Source organism: Tamandua tetradactyla, chromosome 13 (genome assembly GCF_023851605.1).
Source record: "Tamandua tetradactyla isolate mTamTet1 chromosome 13, mTamTet1.pri, whole genome shotgun sequence".
NCBI classification, from domain to species: Eukaryota; Metazoa; Chordata; class Mammalia; order Pilosa; family Myrmecophagidae; genus Tamandua; species Tamandua tetradactyla.
In genome coordinates this window covers 20,774,299-20,795,829 of record NC_135339.1, presented here as the reverse complement: position 1 = coordinate 20,795,829, position 21,531 = coordinate 20,774,299, and the positions used below count along the sequence as shown (strand labels likewise).

Sequence of the window (21,531 nt, the reverse complement as noted above, 5' to 3'; positions counted from 1 at the left end):
GCCAAAGCAGGAAAAGAGAGACTGTCTCCTCTGAATTCTCCTTAAAAAGCTTCCAGTGATTAGATTGAGCATCACTCATTGCAGAAGACACTCCCCTTGGCTGATTACAAATGGAATCAGCTATCGATGCAGCTGACGTGATCATGATCTAATTCTATGAAATGTCCTCATCGCAACAGACAGGTCGGCACTTGCCCAACCAGACAAACAGGTACCACCACTTGGCCAAGTTGACACAGGAAGCTGACCATGATAGTCCACCCCTTGTCAACTTGGCAGCTATATATATCACCTTAAACCATACCTAATTTCTAAATAAAAAACATTAAAACATACTTTTTTTCCTTTCACCTAACAATACTCAACTGTCCTACATATAAGTGGAAACACAGTAACTCTCTCCAGAATAGGGTGCAAGTCCTTGGGTAACGTTCATTCTTAAACTTGATATTTTACAACTTAAATAGTATAACAGGAACGAAACACCATCACAGCCCTTGTTTCTGTAACTGATCATGTGGTCGTAGTTCATATTTATCACTACCTTCTTCCACTACCCATTCCATGTTCTCTTTACCCTCAGCGAGCACTTCAGCTGGCTGTGGTTCTTTGCCTGGTGGGGTGACCCAAACCTTCATTCCTGAAGTTTCAGACCCATTGGTAGTCCTGCCTGGATTGGGTTGCTGCAGTTTTCCATTGATTTTAATGACAGGGCATGGTAGTATTAAAAGACAACCTAGGGGATCTCCTATATTCCAGGAAAACTCTTCTTTACCTCCATTGCGTAGTTGCAGTCCTATTTCCCCTGATAGCCAGGGTCAGTCACCCCAGCCAGTAATGTAATCCCCTTCTTGGCTTGTTGATTCAGGGGCATGAGTAGGCCAAAGTGACAAAGTGGCAGTCTTAGACTCCAGTTCAATGGAATCATTGTTGTTTCTCCTGGTGGAAGCACTCCCCCTTTTGGAACTAAAACCTGTAGACCAGCAGAGCTCAGGGTCGCAGGGGCAGGAAGCAAAAATTTTCCTAGTGGATCACTAGGGGTAATAGTGAGTGGTGCCACTCCCATTTCCATCCCTTGGCTCCTGGACCCATGAATGCTCTTGGCTATGGGAGAGACAGCACCATACAGTGGACGCTGATTCAGAGCATACACAGCTTCCTGGAGAATACTACCCCAGTCTTTAAAGGTATTGCCACCTAGTTAGCACCATAATTGAGTTTTCAAAAGGCCATTCCACCACTCTATCAATCCAGCTGCTTCTGGATGATGGGGAACATGGTAAGACCAGAGAATTCCATGAGCATGTGCCCATTCCTGCACTTCATTTGCTGTGAAGTGTATTCCTTGATCAGAAGCAATGCTATGTGGAATACCATGATGATGAATAAGCCATTCTGTAAGGCCACAGATGGTAGTTTTGGCAGAAGCATTGCATGCAGGGAAAGAAAACCCATATCCAGAGTATGTGTCTATTCCAGTTAGAACTCTCCCCAGAATAGGGTGGAAGCCCTTGCATAACATTCATTCTTAAACTTGATATCTTACAACTTAAATAGTATAACAGGAAAAAACAGCATCACAGTCCTCATTTCTGTAACTGATCATGTGGTGCTGTAGCTGTCCACTTTTGGGTGGTACCTGCATGTCGTGCTGAACCATCTCTAAACCAGGCCCAAGTTTTCTCTTCCTCAGCCAATTCACTGTAAGGAACTCCCCAAGAGGCTATAGCTCTGGTCTAGGAAAGAGAAGGTAATGTGGGAGGAATGGAGACCATGGCATTTGGGCCACTTCCTCATTTATCTTATTTGTGCCTTCAGGAACTGCTCTGGCCCTATCTTGTATATACCATTTCCATTTTAAAATAGAGTGCTGCTGTGCACGCCCAACTTTATGATTTGATGGGTTGTTCAACACCCAGCTTATGATAGGCAACTCAGGTCTCATGGTAACTTGGTGGCCCATGGTTAAGTGTTCAGTCTCTACGAAGGCCCAGTAGCAGGCCAAAAGCTGTTTCTCAAAAGGAGAGTAGTTATCTGCAGCAGATGGTAAGGCTTTGCTCCAAAATCCTAAGGGTCTGTATTGTTATTCTCCTATAGGGGCCTGCCAAAGACTCCAGACAGCATCTCTATTTGCTACTGACATTTCCAGCACCATTGGATCTGCTGGATCATACAGCCCAAGTGGCAGAGCAGCTTGTACAAAAGCCTAGACCTGTCACAGAACCTCCTCTTGTTCAGACAAGAGGTCCCCACTCAAAATTAGCAGCTTTTCTGGTTACTTGATAAATGGGCCAGAGTAGCACAACCAAATGGGGAATATGTTGTCACCCAAATCCAAAGAGACCAACTTGGCATTGTGCCTCTTTTTTGGTCATAGGAGAAGCCAGATGCAGCAACTTGTCCTTCACCTTAGAAGGGATATCTCGACCTGTCCCAAACCACTGGACATGTAGAAATTTCACTGAGGTGGAAGGCCCCTGTATTTTTGGTGGATTTATCTCCCATCCTCTGACACGCAAATGCCTTACCAGTAAGTCTAGAGTAGTTGCTACTTCTTGCTCACTAGGTCCAGTCAACATGATATCATCAACAGAATGGGCCAGTGTGATGTCTTGTGGGAGGGAGAAACGATCAAGGTCCCTGTGGACAAGATTATGACTCAGGGCTGGAGAGTTCATATATCCCTGAGGTAGGACAGTGAAAGTATATTGCTGACCTTGCCAGCTGAAAGCAAACTGTTTCTGGTGGTCCTTACTAATAACTATTGAGAGAAAAGCATTTGCCAGATCAATAGCTGCATACCAGGTACCAGGGGATGTATTGATTTGCTCAAGCAATGATATCATATCTGGAACAGCAGCTGTAATTGGAGCCCACCTGGTTGAGCTTATGATAATCCACTGTCATCCTCCAAGCCCTGTCTGTTTTCTGCACAGGCCAAATAGGAGAGTTGAATGGGGATGTGGTGGGAATCACCACCTCTGCATCCCTCAAGTCCTTAAGAGTGGCAGTAATCTCTGTAATCCTTCCAGGAATCCGGTATTACTTCTGATTTACTATTTTGCTAGGTAGGGGCAGTTCTAGTGGCTTCCACTTGGCCTTTCCCACCATAATAGCCCTCACTGCACGAGTTAGAGAGCCAATGTGGAGATTCTGCCAGTTGCTCAGTATGTTTATACCAATTATGCATTCTGGAACTGGGGAAATTACTACAGAAAGGGTCCAGGGGCCCACTGGACCCACTGTGAGATGGATCTGAGCTAAAACTCCATTGATCACCTGGCCTCCATAAGTCCCTACTCTGACTGGTGGACCAGAGTGACGTTTTGGGTCCCCTGGAATTAATGTCACTTCTAACCCAGTGTCTCATAATCCCCAAATATCTGATCATTTCCTTTTTCCCAATGCACAGTTACCCTGGTAAAAGGCCATTGGTCTCCTTGGGGAAGACTTGGAGGAAGATTCACAGTAAAAATTTGTGGGAGTGTAACAGGGTTCTCCCCCAAAGGGACCTGGCCTTCCCTTCATTCAAAGGGCTCTGGGTCTGTAAACTGTCTCAAGTCTGGAAATTGATTAAGGGGCCATGACTCTGTGTTTTGATAATTCAGGTTAGATTTCTGTTGCCTAGATCTAGAACTCTTGTTTATACAGCACAAACAAGAATTTAGTAGACTGCCCTTCTATTTTATTTCTAGGTACCCCATGATTTACTAGCCAATGCCACAAATCTCTGCGAGTCAGATTATTTTGTCTCCTGCTTTGAGTTTGCTGTCTATTATAATAGCCACGTCTACCCTGCCTTTGGCGATTAAATGCTGCCACCTGTCTTCTGCCAACTCTGGATCCCATCATCCCCATTGTGTTTAAGGATTCCAGCTCAGTGACAGCAGTTCGTACAGTAATATGTGACCTGCAGAGAAGCGCAACCACAGAGCTCTTCAGGGATGATGGTGCTAGTCTCACAAATTTATTTCTCACTGTTCTGGTAAAAGATACATCCTCTGGACATTCTGGAGGTGTAAGAGCAGGCTTTCCATGACAAATTGGCTCTAACATTCCAATCTTTCTAAGCCTCTGGATCCCCTTATCTATGTTATACCAGGGCAGTTCTGGCATTTCAGCCTCAGGTAATGTTGGCCACCTTTTGATTCATGTTTCAACCATCCATCCAAACAAACTGTTATAATACCTTTTCTAACCTCTTGAGCTATAACATTGAATTCAGAATCTCTGCTTAGTGGGTCCATATCAATAAATTCAGCCTGATCCAGCCTTATATTCCTCCCACCATTATCCCACACCCTTAAAATCCATTGCCACACATATTCCCCTGATTTCTGTCTATATAAATTGGAATCAGAGTCCTAGTGCCTTTGAGTTCAGTTAGAGTAGAAAATCTTTCATAAAAACCCATTTTTAGGATTCTGTTTCTTAACAACCACTCCTGGTACCAAGATGTATTAGTTTAGGTTCTCGAGAGAAACAGAATCAACAGGGAACACTCGCAAATATAAAAGTTATAAAATGTCTCACATGACCGCGGGAACGCAGAGTCCAGTATCCTCAGGGTAGGCTGTGAAGCCAATGATTCTGATGGAAGGTCTGGATGAACTCCACAGGAGAGGCTCACAGGCCAAAGCAGGAAGAGAGAGGCTGCCTCTTCTGAATCCTCCTTAAAAGGCTTCCAGTGATTAGATTGAGCATCACTTATTGCAGAAGACACTCCCCTTGGCTGATTACAAATGGACATGATCATGATCTAATTCTATGAAATGTCCTCATTGCAACAGACAGGCCAGCAGTTGCCCAACCAGACAAACAGGTACCACCACTTGGCCAAGTTGACACATGAACCTGAGCATGACAACCCCCCCCCCATCACTTACTTACCTGAACTTATAATTGGGCATTTAATCAAAGGTAGTTCATTTAATTATTATAAAATTTTATATGCCCCTCTTTTTGTCCTTGGTGCATTTGTACACACTTTCAGGGCATAAACTGCATCTTCTTTTAATCCTCTGTAATACATAGCATAGTATAAGTTCATAGGTGCTCAGTAAATTCCAAGTGTTTTGAAGTAAATTGACTTTTTCAAGAGTAAAAGTGCTTGAGGTAGGCTACTGATCAGGCAGTAGGTCTGCCTGATCATGTACTCAGCTTTGTTTGTATTTTGCATATCCCCTCTGTACGGTTTAGAGGGGGCTAAACTCTAACATGTCTCAACATACTTTGAGACAGCATGTTTCATGACAGTTCTCCAAACATAAAACTATCGAACACACTTAATTTTTATCATAAGGTAAGTTTCATATTTTCAAGCATTACCTTTTTAAGTTCTTAACATCCTTTCTGTTTCTTTTAAAGTCATTTTGGCTTCAAAGGGTATAATTTTGCAATCATGATTACTGTTGGACTTTGTTAGTATTTCTTTTTTTATGTATATAATGTTTCAAGAACTGTTGATGGCTGAGTGTCATTTTTCTATTTTATGGATTCATAACAGTTCATTTACTTTCAAAAAAACAATTAATAATATTATGTATCTTAGAAATAGCTGTCATGTATCTGGTAGATATGACATATTGTTAGGTATTTTATGCTAAAGTTCTGTATCCAGGCCAAGTTTAGAAAGATGAGGAACAGACTGTTTTATAGACAAGTAGAAGGATATAGTAGATTTATAACAAAGCATATTACCGTAATGTAACCAAGCTTGGAAAACTATAGCTCTTCACAAAATAGACCAATAATCAGTAGCCTAACTCAAGCACTTTTACTCTTTTTATTTATATCTGGATTCATTTTTAAAACAGCAACACAATCTGAAGAGTTAAAGGGGGAGGTTTATCACCAAATACAAACCTCCCAGGGCAGTCTTCCCAGATTTTTGAGGGAAGCTTTTTCCAGTTCAGACGTATTGACTCTGATTTTTTAAAAACCTAAGCAGGAATGAAAGCTCTCCATAAAGGGTCATTGTTTTCAAAGTGGAGCTCTCTAAGCTGGAAGGAAACAGGGTCTCTCAAGAATGACTTCAGCTGTGCAAAGGGTGTGTGAATCTCCCAGTGGTCCAGCCCCATCAGGAAGTGCTTGGTCTTCTCTACCTTCATTTGATTCTGCCCTTATTCATTCAGAACTAGACGAACATCAACTTCCCCTTCCTAGAAATGAGGCCTTTATGGTGACCTTCATCTTTGGGTCACCAAACCAATAATGAGTTTTTTTGTCCTGTCTCTTAACTTGACTTGAAGATAGGGTTCAAATCTCAACATAAGCCTGAAAAGCTCTGAAACAGCCTCCTAATTTTACAAAGGGGGAAATTAAGTGTCTGTGGAGTAGGAATGAGATGGAAATTTGGGGATCATTTCCCGTTCTGTCTTTGGCTATGTCCTTGAAACATTTTCATTGCTATTTCTGGATTCATATCTTTATCAGCTACCAGAGATTATCATCTCTGAATAAATCAATTGGACACTCTTAGCAAGGGAATAATGTGCTCTACATTATACCCTGTCTTAGAAGAAAAGTTCCTATCTCCTGTTTGCATATCTTTTATGAAAACAATTTGAACCACACCTGTTTAAACCTTGCCGTGGAAATTCTGAAAGGTAAACAGTTGGCTTTGGAGCAGCTATAATGTGTCATTGTTTAACATGGCAGCTCCTTGATGGTTCGTCTTTAATTATGGCTGTGCTGTCAACCCCGGAAGTCCCCACTCTTTGTTGTTGATCTGATATGACGTTTGTGGTTTTCAAAGGCATAGAGATGAAAGAATCAACAGTCAAATATTGCTCTTTCTGATACCTGTAAGGAGGAGGGGACATTGCCCAAGAGGGATGGGGAGCCTGTGAGAGAACCCCGGTGCCATTTCTGCTTTTGATGACAGTCTTGAGTGGGGCGTCTGGGTTTTCTCTCTCTCTCTGTGGAGGAGCAGAGCCAAGGTTGGAAGAGTCTGAAATGACTTATTCAGTAATGGTAAACAAGTATGGGGTACAGGCCTGCCAGGCTTTACAAGCTGGTGGAAAAGCTGGCTGTCTCTTGCCTTAGCATTTTGTGCTTTAAAGATGTGAAGCTCAAAGTGGACCCAACAAGACTTTTTTGAACTTCTCCTCTTCCCCTTCTATTTCCTTTGTTTTCAGTCTGCCAGAGCTGCATGTTCCTGACCTACCGTGTGCAGCTGCTATTCAGGACCCTAAGCCTAAGTCTGAGATGGAAAGTATCCTTTTAGGGACTGACTTCAGTCTGGCTCCTGTTAGCGTTAAAATGTGTTGTCATCGGCTCTTTACTTATAAAGGACTGCCCCATTGCAGCTCTAGTTTCCAGATTAGTCCTTGCTCCTGCAACAGACTTCTTTTGTTGAAGGGCTGTCTGGTAGAATCTGTTTAGGTTTATAAATCTCCTCTGCCAGGCACCGTCCTGACTGGGTGGCTCACTTTAACAACCCCCTGCTCTCACTAAACTCTGGAGCTAGGCTGTAGGGGCTAAATACTGGTTTTGCTACTTAGTAGTTCTGTGATATGGGGTAGGTGTTTAACCTCTCCATGTTTTAGTTTCCTCATCATGAAATGGGGATAACAATAGGACCTGAGTTGTGAAGTTATTAAAACTAAATGAGTTAATGTGCAGGTAAAACACTTAGGTTAGGGCAGTACTGGGTAAAAGCCGATGCTATAAATATGTGTTGCATATTTATATATATTATACACACACATATAATATATACCATACTATGTTTAATATATAATTTATTATGTGTAACATCTTCACACAAAATAATTTGTTATAATGATCCATCTGGGAAAGGGGATGGTAAGCAGACTGTTAGTTATATTCTGGCGGAGAAACCTACCAAATCCTCAGAGTTGAGATGAATCCTGGGTTTCATTGGTCCATTTCTTAAGTGTTTTACCTTCTCTCTTCCCTCTGCGGGCTAAGTATGCTAGCTGACTTTAATATTAATCCATTATTTGTTATCAGAGGGCAGTTCAGGTTGTAGTCACTGGCACTTTCCATCCCCTTTACTCTGTCTTCCAGTCAGTGAGAATGGGGTAGACATCTGTGGTTAGTTTGGCATTGTGTTGCCTGCTATGGGGTTTGTAAAACTAGGATGAGACTCAGTACCTTCAGAGAGCTTGCATTATAAATGGACCTTCAGAATGAACTTTTATGAAATATTTAAAAGCAAAATCCATCAGGTAGAAGAGACTAGTCTGTCCAGTTTTTTAGCCATCTCCAAGGAATAGATTAGTAGCAGCCCAGAAGATGAACTTGACAAAATGCTTTTCTGCCTTGGCAAGAGTTGAGATAAGAGGTGAAAACCACGGTTTTACGCCAAGTTAGTCATCACCTTGCCCTGGAAGGGAAGATCCAAGAGGGAATAAATTAGCCTGTTCATAGGAAAACAGAAAAGTTTACATTTATTTGGTGACTATGATCAGAGTGCTTCAGCTAAACATATGTCCAGTATCATTCAGTCCTCATGGCCATGCAGTAGAAAAAGTGGTATTAACCCTTTTTTTTTTTAAAGGTGAGAGGACTAGGACTCTATGACAGTAATATTTTCAAGTATCATAGTTACTGAATTTGCTGAACTATGAAATTTTAACCCAAGTGTTCTTTAAGACAGGGTCATTGGCTACTGTTTTTCTTGGTTCATTTTTAGATGAGTTTAGCTGGGAAAAATTAACATTTGACCCCTTTTTCCCTCTCCCCACCCCCACCCCCAATAAAAGCAAGAGTTGACTAACTCTGGCCACCACATTCTCCTCTGGGTCCAGTCAAGAAAACAGCCTAATTACACTACTCAGGGTAAAAAAGAAGCCTCCCAAACAGACATATCCATGCCAAGCAAAGCTCTGGGAGAAATTCCTGTGACATTTAGCAAGATCAACCTAAAAGGGCTTTTGAAAAAAAATTGAACCCAAATGAAAACAACTGCTTGTTAGCCCTGAGCCCATAAATGATGTCTGAATGGCAAAGCTAGGGCAACAAGCTTGGTGTAGAAGCCAGACCAGGCTAGCCTCTGCTGCCGGGACAAATTAACCCTGAAATCTCAGTGGCTTAACACCATAAAGTTCCATTTCTTGCTCATATGTCCAGTGAGGGTTGATGTTGGAGAAGGTCTGCTCCATGTAGTACTCAGGGGTGATGAAGGCTCTACTATCTTGTTAATATACCATCTGTGATGTGAGTTTTCCAAGGTTGCATGGGAAGGCTACACTGGGATGCTTTTAATGGCCAATCCTGGGAGCAGCTTCCTATTCTTTTTATAGTGACCAGAACCCAAACTAACTGGGAAATGATATCTCCTAGTGTGCTCAGTAGGAGGACAGTGAAAATGCCTTTGTCGTTGTGTATTGGGGGTACAAATATAAGAAAAAAAGGAAAGAGACTTGAGTTAGAGACCCACTGCTCTTTTAGATACAGTCTCAAGAGCTGTTGGACAATTTGTATGATCACTTTGAGTGAAGGCAGAGCCACAGCAGATTAGCATGGGGCAGGGTACAGAAAGCTGAAGGACACAGCTCTGAAAGTGTAAAAGGACACTATTCCATATGGAATAGTGGAGTGGAGTAGGAAAGCAGGAGTCTATCCAGCTCATTGGATGTGAAGGACAGGTTCAGAAAAGCTACAGGTGCTGGTGCCAGTGAGGCCTCATTTCCAGGGTTAATACTTGAGAGCAAGTGAGTATACCTGGTCTACCTCCCTGGAAGGTATCAGGATGGGGTATCTGTGTCTCCAGTTTCCAGCACACAGTGGATATGCAGTGAATGTTTGTGCCTAGGCTTTTATCAGGGTGCTATTTCTAAAACATGGATCACCTCACAGCATTTTCAGACTCAAACTGCCCTTTGCCTCATGGATAAGTCTTAGATCCGTAGTGCCTCATGAGCTTCTCCCTGACCCTGCCAGGTATGGCCATCTCTCTTGTGCCTCCATGTAGCTGGGATTCTATCTCCCCAAAGGAACCCACTCTTCTTTTTCCACCTTGTGGGGCCTTGCTCCTCCTTGAAGACCCATCTCTGATATCATCACAGTGAAACCGTCCTGACTCTCCCAGACAGTGATTGCCTCCCTATTTTGTAACCTCGTCGTCCTTTGTACTCAAGATATATGGTGCAGCAATACTGAAATAATTGCTTTATTTGTCTATTTGCTTCACTTGACTGAATTTTGCATTCTTCATTCACCTCCTTGTATTGGCTCCTAACAACCTCCAATAAGTTTTTGTTACGAAAGAAACGTCAGTTCTACCTGGCGTTTCCTTCAGGTAGCTGCAGAAGCAGCCACTAATAGTTCTAAAGAGTGGAAATGACATTTTGATTATTACTGATTAATGGGTTATTCTTCATTATTCACAGTGAGAATTATAGATGGGAGAAAGAAAGAAGGAAAAAGATCAAAATGGGTTGGAGTAGCCCTTTTGTGGAGAACAACTGTAACATAGCAAACATTTCTGTGTCAATTAAACATTTTGAAATTTCATATTAAAATTGTCGTGTTTGTTCTCATGGTGACACTGTGAGGGAAGCAGGACTATTATTACTGCTCTCATCAGGAGTTGAAATCGAGGCTCAGCTCCTGACTTACCCAAAGAATGTGCAGTTGCCTTGGTAAGTTTCAGCACTAGGAATTATAGGTTAGGCTTTTAACTGATTTTTTTCCCCCAAACCCTTTATGGACTACTCTACTATGCAGACAAGTGAGCCAAAACAAGAAGAGGAGGGGAAGAAATAAAGGGAACTGGGTCTAGGTAAGGGAAGCTTGCTCTATTTAACGTATATCTTTTAATCTCCTCAGATAACTTCAAGATAGTCATTATTGGCCCATTTTACAGGTGAGATTACAGCACTTTGGGAAGTAAATTCCTTCCAAGCCCCTTACTTCATCCATAACAGAGATTGGATTGAAATCCGGGTTTTCTCTCTGTGTGAAGCTGGATTGGTTTCCTTTGCTCTGCTGCCTGAGTCAGCCATTGGGCCCTGGAATCATGAGGGAGAAAGTTCTGGCTGTGTTTCTGCTGTCTTCTGTCTCTCCCCTTGTGAGAAAATTTGTCCCAGGATGGGGGTTGCAGCTCTTTAAGTTCCCTCTCCCTTTTGAAGCATGGGAGACCCACACGTTGCATCTCTCCAAGATAAAAGGAATCACTGATGACCTGCTGAGGTATTTTCATTTGGTTCCTGGAAGTGATTAATCTTTGAGCTTGTGATGTCTCTTGCCACAGATAGTTTTCCTTAATCCTTAATTTCCCCTCTTCCCTGTAAGGTGACATTTTGCATTTAAGAAATAAAAATAAGCAAAATAGTCATGCTGTGAGGATGTGTGTACTTTATGTGTGCGTGATACTGTTCAAAGTCTAAATCCATATGAAACGGGATTAGAAAAATTGCTTTTCATATCTCTGTTTTGGTCTCTTTTGGTCACTCTGTTTATGCCAATCCATTGCTCTTTTTTGCTTTTTTCACCCTGTTTTTTTCTCCTTAGCAGATAGAGTGAAATATTCCAGTTTGTATTTTTGGAGGTGGTTTTTCAGCTGCTTCTTCCAGTTTGTATTTGTCACTTCGCCTCCTTCGAGGCTGAAAGGAGGCCAGCACCTTTCGCTTGAGGTTTGCCCCACATCATGTGGTTCAGGATGGAGAAGAGATGTTTTATCCTAGGATTGGTTTCTGTACGCCCTGAGCCTCTTTATACTTTTCCTAATCGCTGCATGTGCCTTTCCAAGTAGGGTAAAGACAAAGCAAGGACACTTTTAAGAGGACTGGGGCAAAACTACAAGCAGATGTTCTTTGATAACTATTGAAAGAGTTGACGATTAAAAAGACTGGGCTGAGAGCTCCATCACTTTCACTTGGTGAGAACCTTTAGCTGGTGCCTGTGTGTGTGTGTGTGTGTGTCTGTGTGTGTGTGTGTGTGTGTGTGTGTGTGTTTTTCAGCTTCAGTCCTTTTTCCCTATGCCCCCGAGCCGTGGCATACCTGCTGTTGCTCTCAAGCCCCTTGCCAACAGTGGCATCTGCTCAGTGTAGCCATCAAGAATTTGAATGTCAATATCTTTGCCTTGAAATGAATGGAAAAGTATTTGTCACTCAGCGGCAATCATTCTTCAAATAAAAGGTTAGCCAGACAGGGCCCTTAATCAAAGAGTCGGTCTTTTCTGTCAGCAGTGCCTTTTAAATAGCAATGATGAAGGCTGGCTGTCAGGGTAGGACTTGATGAGCGAGATGATTGATCTGCATAAATCATTTTCTTTTAACATTGTCAGTGAAGAGTAAATTGGTGGGACATTTTGTGTATTAGTCGTGTTGAAATTAATATGCAGTATCCTAGGTGTGTCCTCGCGCACGTAGTCCTCATAAAAGAAGGTGGAAATTCAAAAAGAGGCTTTTAGGCGTGCATTGTTCTAACAAGAAAGTCGCACCGTTTGTATTGCTGTGGTCATCCTCTTGCATGCTAAATTCGGAAGTTGAGTGTATAGCACATTTTACAAGCTCCAAAAGGAATTTAGTTAATTTGGGAATTAGCTAGAGTCAGGAGCATTTAACAACCAGCAAATCTGTAAAGACTTACTGCTCTAAGGGGAAAAAAAAAATTCCAAGAATGGTTTTTGGTTTTAAAGGACAGGGCATCTACTGCCCAGCAGGCTGTGGTAGAACTAGCCTCCCTTTACGTGATGTTTTGGTTCAAATCTGAGGCCACCACTCCTAGTCTCCTTGACCAACGATATTTAAACTTTGGAGTCTGTTTCTTTGTCTTAAAAAATCCCTTAGTTACCATTGGTGGGTTGTGTTTGTTTTTAGCAGAGTAATGTAGGTGGAAGCCCTGAGCACACTCCCTGGTACATAGAAAGTACCCAGTAAATGTTTATCTCCTCCCTTTTGGTAAAGCAAAATGCCCCAAACCAAGAACACCAGCTAAGGTGTGTCATTATGGTGAACATGCCCAGGTTCATTTTTATGTCAGTGTTTTTCAGGGGGTGGAAGAAATACCCACTTGCTGACTGCCGGGAATAAGGAACAAAGTGGAACGAATGAAGGAAGACTATAGCCAAGAACACTTAGTTCTTTTAAAATACTATTTCTTTCTGATTATGCATCTGGGTTCATATTATTCAACTTTAGAGTGAACAAGCAAAACCTATGCAGTATGGTATTAGGACTAAAAACATGGCCAAAGAAAATTTGCTGTGTTCAGATTCCAAATCTTTCACTTAATTGCTGCATGATTTAGCAAAGATAGTTCATTGTTTTCCTGAGCTTCAGTTTCCTAACCTCTTAAGTGGGGATTGTAATTGTACCTATCTTACAGTGCTGTTAGGATGATTGAGTAAATATATAAAAAATACAAATTGGGACATTACTACCGACCTTACAGAAATAAAAGCATTATAAAAGAATATTATGAATGATTATACACTAACAAAGTAGATAATCTGGATGAAATGGAATTTCTAGAAAGACACAAATTACTAAAACTAATTCAAGAAGAAATAGAAAACTGAATACCTATAAAAATTAAAGGAACTGAATCAGTAATAAAAAGAATATTCTCCCAATAAAAAAAGTTCAGGACCAGATGATTTCACTAGCAAATTCTACTAAAAATTCAAAGAATTTACACCGATCCTTCTCAAACTCTTCCAAAATTAGAATAGGGATAGCACTTACTAATTCATTCTATGAGGCTAGCATTACCTTGATGCCAAAGTCTGATAAAGATAATACAAAAAATAACAGATCAGTAACCCTTATAAATATAAATGCAAATGTTCTCAACAAAATACTAGCAAAGTGATCCATCTCCCTACCCCATTTATTAACAGCCCTTTCCAACATGAAAAACTTAGAATGGGCATAGCCCAAATACTCCTAAAGAGTGGGGAAAAGATCAAAGGTGATAGTGGAGTTATACAAAGAAAGTAGGGTTTAACAAACAAGAATGATTGCTGAATCATTAAATTGCTTTTTCTTTTAGTCTCCAGTGTCTTAGAGCAGCTGGAAATAAAAACCTAAAATAGGAAAATTCAAACCCATACCAAACTCTGAAATCTGTTCTACAGCTAATTGTTGTGGTGTGCTTTGAAATTTATTGCTTTTTTTGTATATATGTTATTTTTCACAAAAAAATTAAAAAGTGATGATGATGATAAAAAAATATTTATTCCTTCTAGCTTCCAATATTCTGGAACAGCTAGAGGAAAAAATATGAGAGGATCATATGGTAGTCTATGACAAACTCTGGGATCTGTCCTGCAACTACTTGTTGAAGAGTGCTTTGAAAACTATTGCTTTTTTCTTTTTATGCTTTGTGTATGTATAATATTATACAATTAAAAAGTTTTTTAAAAAGTTAAAAAAAAGTACTAGCAAACTGAATCTAACAGGTTATGAAAAGAATTATGTACACACCATGACCAAGGGGTTTATCCCAGGAATGTCAAGGGTGATTCAATATAGGAAAATGAGTGTAAGACACTGCATTGATATAATGAAGGGAAAGCACACATGATCATCTCGATTGACATAGAAAAAGCATTGGACAAAATACAACATGTTTTCATGAGAAACGTTCAGAAAACTAGTAGTAAAAAGTAACTTCTTCAACATGATAAGGGGCATTTATGAAAACCCCACAGCTAATATAGGAGGACTGAAAGCTTTCCTTCTAAGATTGAAGACAAGAATGCCAGCTGTCACCACTGCTATTCAACATTGTACTGGAAGTTCTGGCCAGAGTGATTAAGAAAGAAAAAGAAATAAAAGGCATTCAAAATGGAAAGGAAGAAGTAAAACTGCCTCTATTTGCTGATGTCATTATCCTATTTATAGAAAATCCTGAATAATCCATAAGAAATCGTAGAGCTAAGAAACAAATTCAGAGTTACAGAGTACAGTATCAGCATATAAAAATCAGTGATGTCTCTGTATACCATTAATGAACAATCCAGAAAGGAATTTGAAAAAACAAATCCATTTCAAATAGCGTCCAAAAGATTAAAAAAATATATTTGAGAAAAGATGTGTAAGAGTAGTTCATTGAAAATCATCCTTAAAAGAAATTAATGAAGATGTAAGTAAATGGAAAGAAACCCTGTGTTCATGGATTTTAAGATTTAATACTGTAAAGATGGTCATACTTCCAAAAGCAATCTCTGGGTTCTATCAAAATTCCAGAAGTCTTTTTTTTTTTCGAAATTGGAAAAAATGATTCTGAAATTCGTATGTATTGAATTTCATTGTATTCAATGAAATAAGTGTCCATAATATGAAAATAAGGGTCCCCAAATAGCCAAAACAATCTTGAAAAAGAAGGATCAATCTTGTATGATGCCACTTAAATGAAATAATAGAATATGCAAATTTACAGTCAGGAGTTAGATTACAGGTTACCAGGGGATGAGTGGTGGTGGGAAATGGGGGAATTAATGCTTAATTGGTGTGGCGTTTTGGTTGGGCTAGTGGAAAAGTTTTAGTAATGGTGGATGGTGGTAATGTTAGAACAACAGTGCAAATATAATTAACACCACTGAATTGTGTATCTGAAAGTAGCTTAAATGGGAAATTTTAGGTGGTATATATGTTACCCAATATGTATATATTGGGTGCTTTTAAAGAATAAAACTTTAAAAGCACCCAATAGAACTGTATAAAACAAAGAGTGAACCCTAATATAAACTATGGAATACAGTTACTAGTATAATTATAATATTGTTTTATCAGTTGTTACGAAGATACCACACTCATGAAAAATGTTAATGGGGAAATTGTATGTGTGAAGTGTATATGTGGGAACTCTGTACTTTCTGCATTACTTTTCTGAAAAACTTACAGCTGCTGTGATAAAAGAAGAACAAAGTTGGAGGACTCATGTCTCCCCACTTCCAAAACTTTCTTCAAAAGAAGCTATAGTACTAAAAAGGGTATGGTAGTGGCATAAGGATAGACAGAATAAAATTGAGAGTCCAGGAATAAGCCCATATGTCTATGGCCAGCTAATTTTCAACAAGAGTTCCAGGACCATTCAATGGGGAAAGAATAGTCTCCAATAAATGTTGCTGAGACAACTGGATGTCCACGTGCAAAAGAATGAAGTGGGACTCATAACTTATAACATGTCAAAAAAATTACACAGTCACTGATGTAAATATAAAACATAAAACTCCTAGAAGAAGGCATGGAGAAATTCTTTAGCACCTTGGATTTGGAAATGGATTCTTTGATATGTCACCAAAGGCAGGAACAATGAAAGAAAAATAGATAAATTGGATTTCATGAAAATGAAAAACTTAGTGCATAAAAGGACATATTGAGAAAGTGAAAAGACAACTTGCAGAATGGGAGAAAATATTTGCAAATCATAAATATAGGAGTCTTGTATCTAGTATATATAAAGAGCTCTTATAGCTCAGCAACAAAAGACAACCCAGTTAAAAAAATGGATCAAGACCTTGAATAGACAAATTTTGGAAAGAAGATATAGAAATGGCTAATAAGCACATGAAAAGATGCTTCACATCATTAGCTATTAGGGAAATGCAAATGAAAACCACAATGAGATACCACTTCACACCTACCAGGATGGCTGTTTAAGAAAACAAGTGGAAAATATTAAGTGTGCAGGGTATATGGAGAAATTGAAACCTTTGTGCATTGTTGGTAGGAATGTGAAATGACCAGTCACCATGGAAAACGATGGTTTCTCACTGTTTTTGTGTGATTCCTCAAAAAGTTACACAAGTGATTGCCATATGATCCAGTAATTCTCGTCTTAGGAATATACCCCAAATGATTGAAAGCAAGTACTCAAGCAAATGCATGCACGCACATGTTTGTAGCAACACTATTCACAATAGCCAAAAGGTGGCAGTAGCCAATGTCCATCAGTGGATGTGTAGGTCAATGAGTTGTGTGTGTGTGTGTGTGTGTGTGTATGTGTGTGTATATATGATGAAGTACTATTCAGCCACGAAAAAGAATGAAGTACTAATACCTTCTATGTGGATGAACCTTAAAATCTTACTAGGTGAGAGAAACCAGGCATGAAAGGTTCTGAATTACATGATTCTGTTTATATGAAATATTCAGAATAGGTAAATCCATAGAGGCAATGCCGATTGGTGGTTTCAGGGGCTGAAGGCAGTAGGAAATGGAGAGAAACCGATTAACGAGCCTGGGGTTTTGTTTCAGATGGAAACACTTTAGGATTAGATAGAGGTTGTGGTTGCACAGCATGGTGACTGTACTAAATGCCACTGAACTGCTTACTTTAAAGTGGTTAATTTTATGTTACATGAATTTCACCTCAATAAACTTAAAATACAGCAATAAAGGACTTCAGGCGTCTGGGATATGCATACTAGGTATGATTACTACTATTTACTGTTTGACCGATAGAAACAGTAGAAACTGCTAAAATCAATTGGGCAAAAAGGGTCAAAGGAAATAACATTTAGATATGTTAGATAAATGGGAGCCCATGATAGTGGTAGCTGGAGTGAATTACTTCATTCTAGAGAAATCTTGTTGGAGGAATTTGAAGGCGGGATGATTTTTTTTTCACATTTTTTGTTGGGAAATGTAACACATATACAACAAAAGCTATAGATTCCAAAGTTCCAAAGTACATTGTAACAGGTAGTTATAGAACAGATTTCAGAATTTGATATGGGTTACAGTTCTCCAATTTCAGGTTTTTCTTTCTAGCTGCTCCAAGACACTGGAAACTAAAAAGAAGTGTCAATATGGTGATTCAGTAGTCCTACTCACTTTTAAAGTCCTAACTTCTCTATAATAACTCTTCTTTCTCCTTTGAAACTTCTCCCAATCTTTAGGACCATTTGGGTTATGCCCTAACTTTTTTCATGTTGAAAAAGGGTGTCAGCAATATGGGATAGGCAGGTGGAACTTGTTGCTGTTCTTGGAGAGACTGGCACCTCTGAGTTTCAGGGCTTATCTGGCCTAGGAACCATCTGGAAGTTGTAGGTTTCTGAAAAGTAAATTTAGTGTGTACGACTTTTGTAGTATCTCAGATAGCACTCGGTGTTTTTTTAGGGTTAACAGGAATGATGTTGGTTGGGGTTTGGCAAACCGTGGGAATTAACAATATCTAGCTGAAGCTTTTGTAAGAGTCACCTCAAGAGTTAACCTTTCAATTCTCTCTTAGCCACTGATGTCTTATTTTGTTACATTTCTTTCCTCCCTTTTGGTCAGGAAGGCACTGTTGATCTCATGGTGCTAGGGGCACACTCATCCCTGGGATTCATGTCGCACATTGCCAGGGAGACCCAGATCCCTGGACATGATGTCCCACATAGGGGGTGGGATAATGATTTTACTTGGAGAATTGGAGCCTGATGATTTTTAAAACATTCACAATGTTATTAGACAGTAACTACTGTTGGAGTGACTGATCCATAGCTCTTCTCTGCTCACCTCCTTTTTCTAGAAGGAAAATCTGATTGAAATGGTCTTATACACAAAATTCATGGAGAATAGAATTTTTTCTGGATTTATTATTATTGTTTTTACAGATTAAATGTCTAAATGGTTGAAAGTAGATTCTATAGGGTCTTCTTATAAATAGCCCTGGCTTGCTATATTGAAAATGAGGGTCAAAAGAATATTGTCTGTTATTCAGATTCTCTAAGTGCTTCCTATAATGGTAAAATCCATACCATTTCTGCCATGGGCAGAGGGCATGGGTACCTGGTGGCCTCTCTGTTGCGCATGTCGCTTTCATCTGTACAAATGAACAGCTGAGGCCTTAAGAAGAGTATCCCTGTTCCTTGGAGATATGCATGATTTCTGGGCTTGTTTTGGCTGGATAATGAGTTGTATATGGGCTTTGGTCCTCCTTTCCCATCTTCTGAATTCTTCCCATTTTGAGGTTTTGATTTCCTGCATAATCAACAATGTGCTATAAGAAAATTTAACCACCACTGATGCTTCTGTGGAACTTCTCAAAGGGATCTGAAAGCAGCAGAAGTCTTCTCAGACGGGCCAAGAAAAGACTTGAGGTCTCTTTCAGGCTCAACTCTTTGATGATGGTACATTGTGATGCCTTGTCACCATGTTGCTTTCTTTCTTTCTTTTCTTTTTTTTTTTTTTTTTTTAACATATTGCTTTTTAAGAGAGATTGTGATACTATCCTCTAGCCCCTCCAGGGACATGATGGCTACATTTGAAAATACCTAGAAATATTCTCTGCTTCTTTGGTTTGCAGTGCTGGTGGATTGCAGAGGTGGTGGAAGTGGTCCTGTTAAGTATCTTCCTGTTTCTGCCTTTATTAGACAAAGCATAGCCTAACTTATCTAACTGGCTACTTAATGGAGTCCAGCCACGCTAAGTGTAATATTGTGCTCAAGATTAATTTCATGTAATGAAGATCTGAAACAAGGTGTTTAAGAGCCCCTCTAATGTTTCATTTATAGCAATCTATCAAAAACGATAGATATTTAGCCTTTTTTATTGGGTATGAAACATTAACTTAAAGCCAGGGCTGACTGCTACTTTATATACCAATATCCGTTATGTGTTTTTTGCTATAAGCATCTCTGACTCTTTCCCATTTGATCAAGTACCATAAAAAATCTATCACCTCCTCCTGGAGGACTTCATGTGATGGACTCAGCCTTAGGTGATGATTCTCTAGTGCCTTGAATGATGGTTAGGCCGTGGCCCCGAGTGTTTGTGGGCCTTTCTAGGCAGCGAGCAGGATCTATGAATAAATATTTATCTGGCACACACTGTTCGAGGCACCCTGGACATTGTGAAGGGTGGGACATTCAGGTCCACCAAATGAACTTGAATTTGTTGAGTGTGAAGTGCCGGAAAACTGTGTTCTTAGTTCACTGGGCAGCCTCATCACTTTCAGCTGATGAAAACATATGTTAAAAATATGAGCTGCTACCCCTTATAACATCTTCCCATTTCGGTTGTGATGAAAAATGTAGAGTTTTGTCAATTCCATTGACTAGAAAGCTTCCATTGCTTAGCCTCTAGTGGTCTGTGTTGTCCAGGAGCCCTTGCTTTGGCACTTAAGGGCCTACAGTGAGTTACCAGGTAGCTAATTGGTACCCCATTTAATATTTGTTGATGGTTTGATAAATTAAAGAATGAACAATTTCCACTTTTCCTTTTCCATGTTATTGCCCATGATTGCCCAGTTTTATTCTTTTACCCTTCCAAGTTTCTTTCTCTTATCTACTTTTATTGTACACTGGAAATATATTTGCTTATACCTCTTGTTTCTTGTTTTCCCATATGGAATACATTCTTTCTAACTTTTTCTGACCCAAATGGTATCTATTCTTTTTGGCCTTTCTGAAGACCCATGTCTTCTTGACCAATGTTTCTCTGCAAGTTTTTCCATTCCTCTTTACTCTTGCTTCTCTGAATTCGTAGCTATCAGGATATGAATATATATCCAACGTTTGAATATAGATGGGGGTTCTCTGGATATTTCTGTGTTTGTATAACTTGTTTTTTTTTTTTGCATTACAGTGCCTCTTCAAGATCAGGGAGGGACCTATGCTCGTCTTCTTCACAGTACATGCCCTACACAGCATATACTAAGAGCTTGATGACTTGATGTGGTCTACAAAGATGAGGTCTAAATGGATTAACAGCTATTTCATGTAAAACAAGTCAGGAGGAATCTGCAGTGATTGATTTTGCGGTGTGTCTCTCCCAGTGTAATCTTTGTGGTCTCTTGGGGAATGTGAGCCTGAAACCCCCATTGAGTTTGTCCTTGCTGTCCCTGAGGACTGTCTAAACCACCTGGTTGCTGTATGTAGCTCTCTATTATGGTACCTTTGGGTCCAGAGACTTGAATGGCTCCTGTAATTTCTTGCTCCATCCATATGTGGTGGCTCAATATTTTAATTGGGGTACCCCTGCTGTTTGATCCAGGAGATGCAGTTGTGCTGCCTTCCCTCTCCATTGGACAGGCTCCATGGAATTCTCCTGGGTTGGCCAAGTCAGCCTGGCAGTCTATCCTGTGCATTCACCTATCATCTGGTATGTTTTAAAGCAAAGGCTTTTCTCAAGAGACTTTTGGATCTTATTTGGCCAGATAGATTTCTGGCAATTGGTGAACTTGGTTGGATTCCATTCTGTCCCTTTCATTTTCATTATGTGCTCCCATTGTTGATTTGTGTGCCAGGCCTATGATTTTCCTTGTTCTTCTTTCCCCCCACCATGATGTGAGGATAGTGTTCTTGTTAGAATTGGTAACCAGATCTGTTTTTTAAGGACCCAACAACTAGACTCTTAATCTGTGAATAAGACATTTTCATTATAAAGAATACAAATAATGGGGATGTGAAACTGAAGTTTGCAGGTCTGTGTATTTGTTTGGTGGCACGTAACAGCAAACCAAAGTAATAGTGACTTCCAATAGCAGTGTTATTTTGTCTCATAAAAGAAGCTCAGAGGTAGGTAGGGCAAGGCTCTTAAGTTAACTTCATGAAATCAGCAGATACTGTGACTCCCATCTTTCTATACCACCATCCTTACATAGGTTTACTAAGTCACTTTG

General features: G+C 39.9%; 1 protein-coding gene across 19 annotated transcripts in view; it reads left to right on the top strand.

Annotated features, from left to right (window-relative positions):
- LRMDA (leucine rich melanocyte differentiation associated) overlaps positions 1–21,531 on the top strand; it is a 1,434,085-nt gene that overhangs the window by 549,906 nt on the left and 862,648 nt on the right. The window lies entirely within an intron of this gene.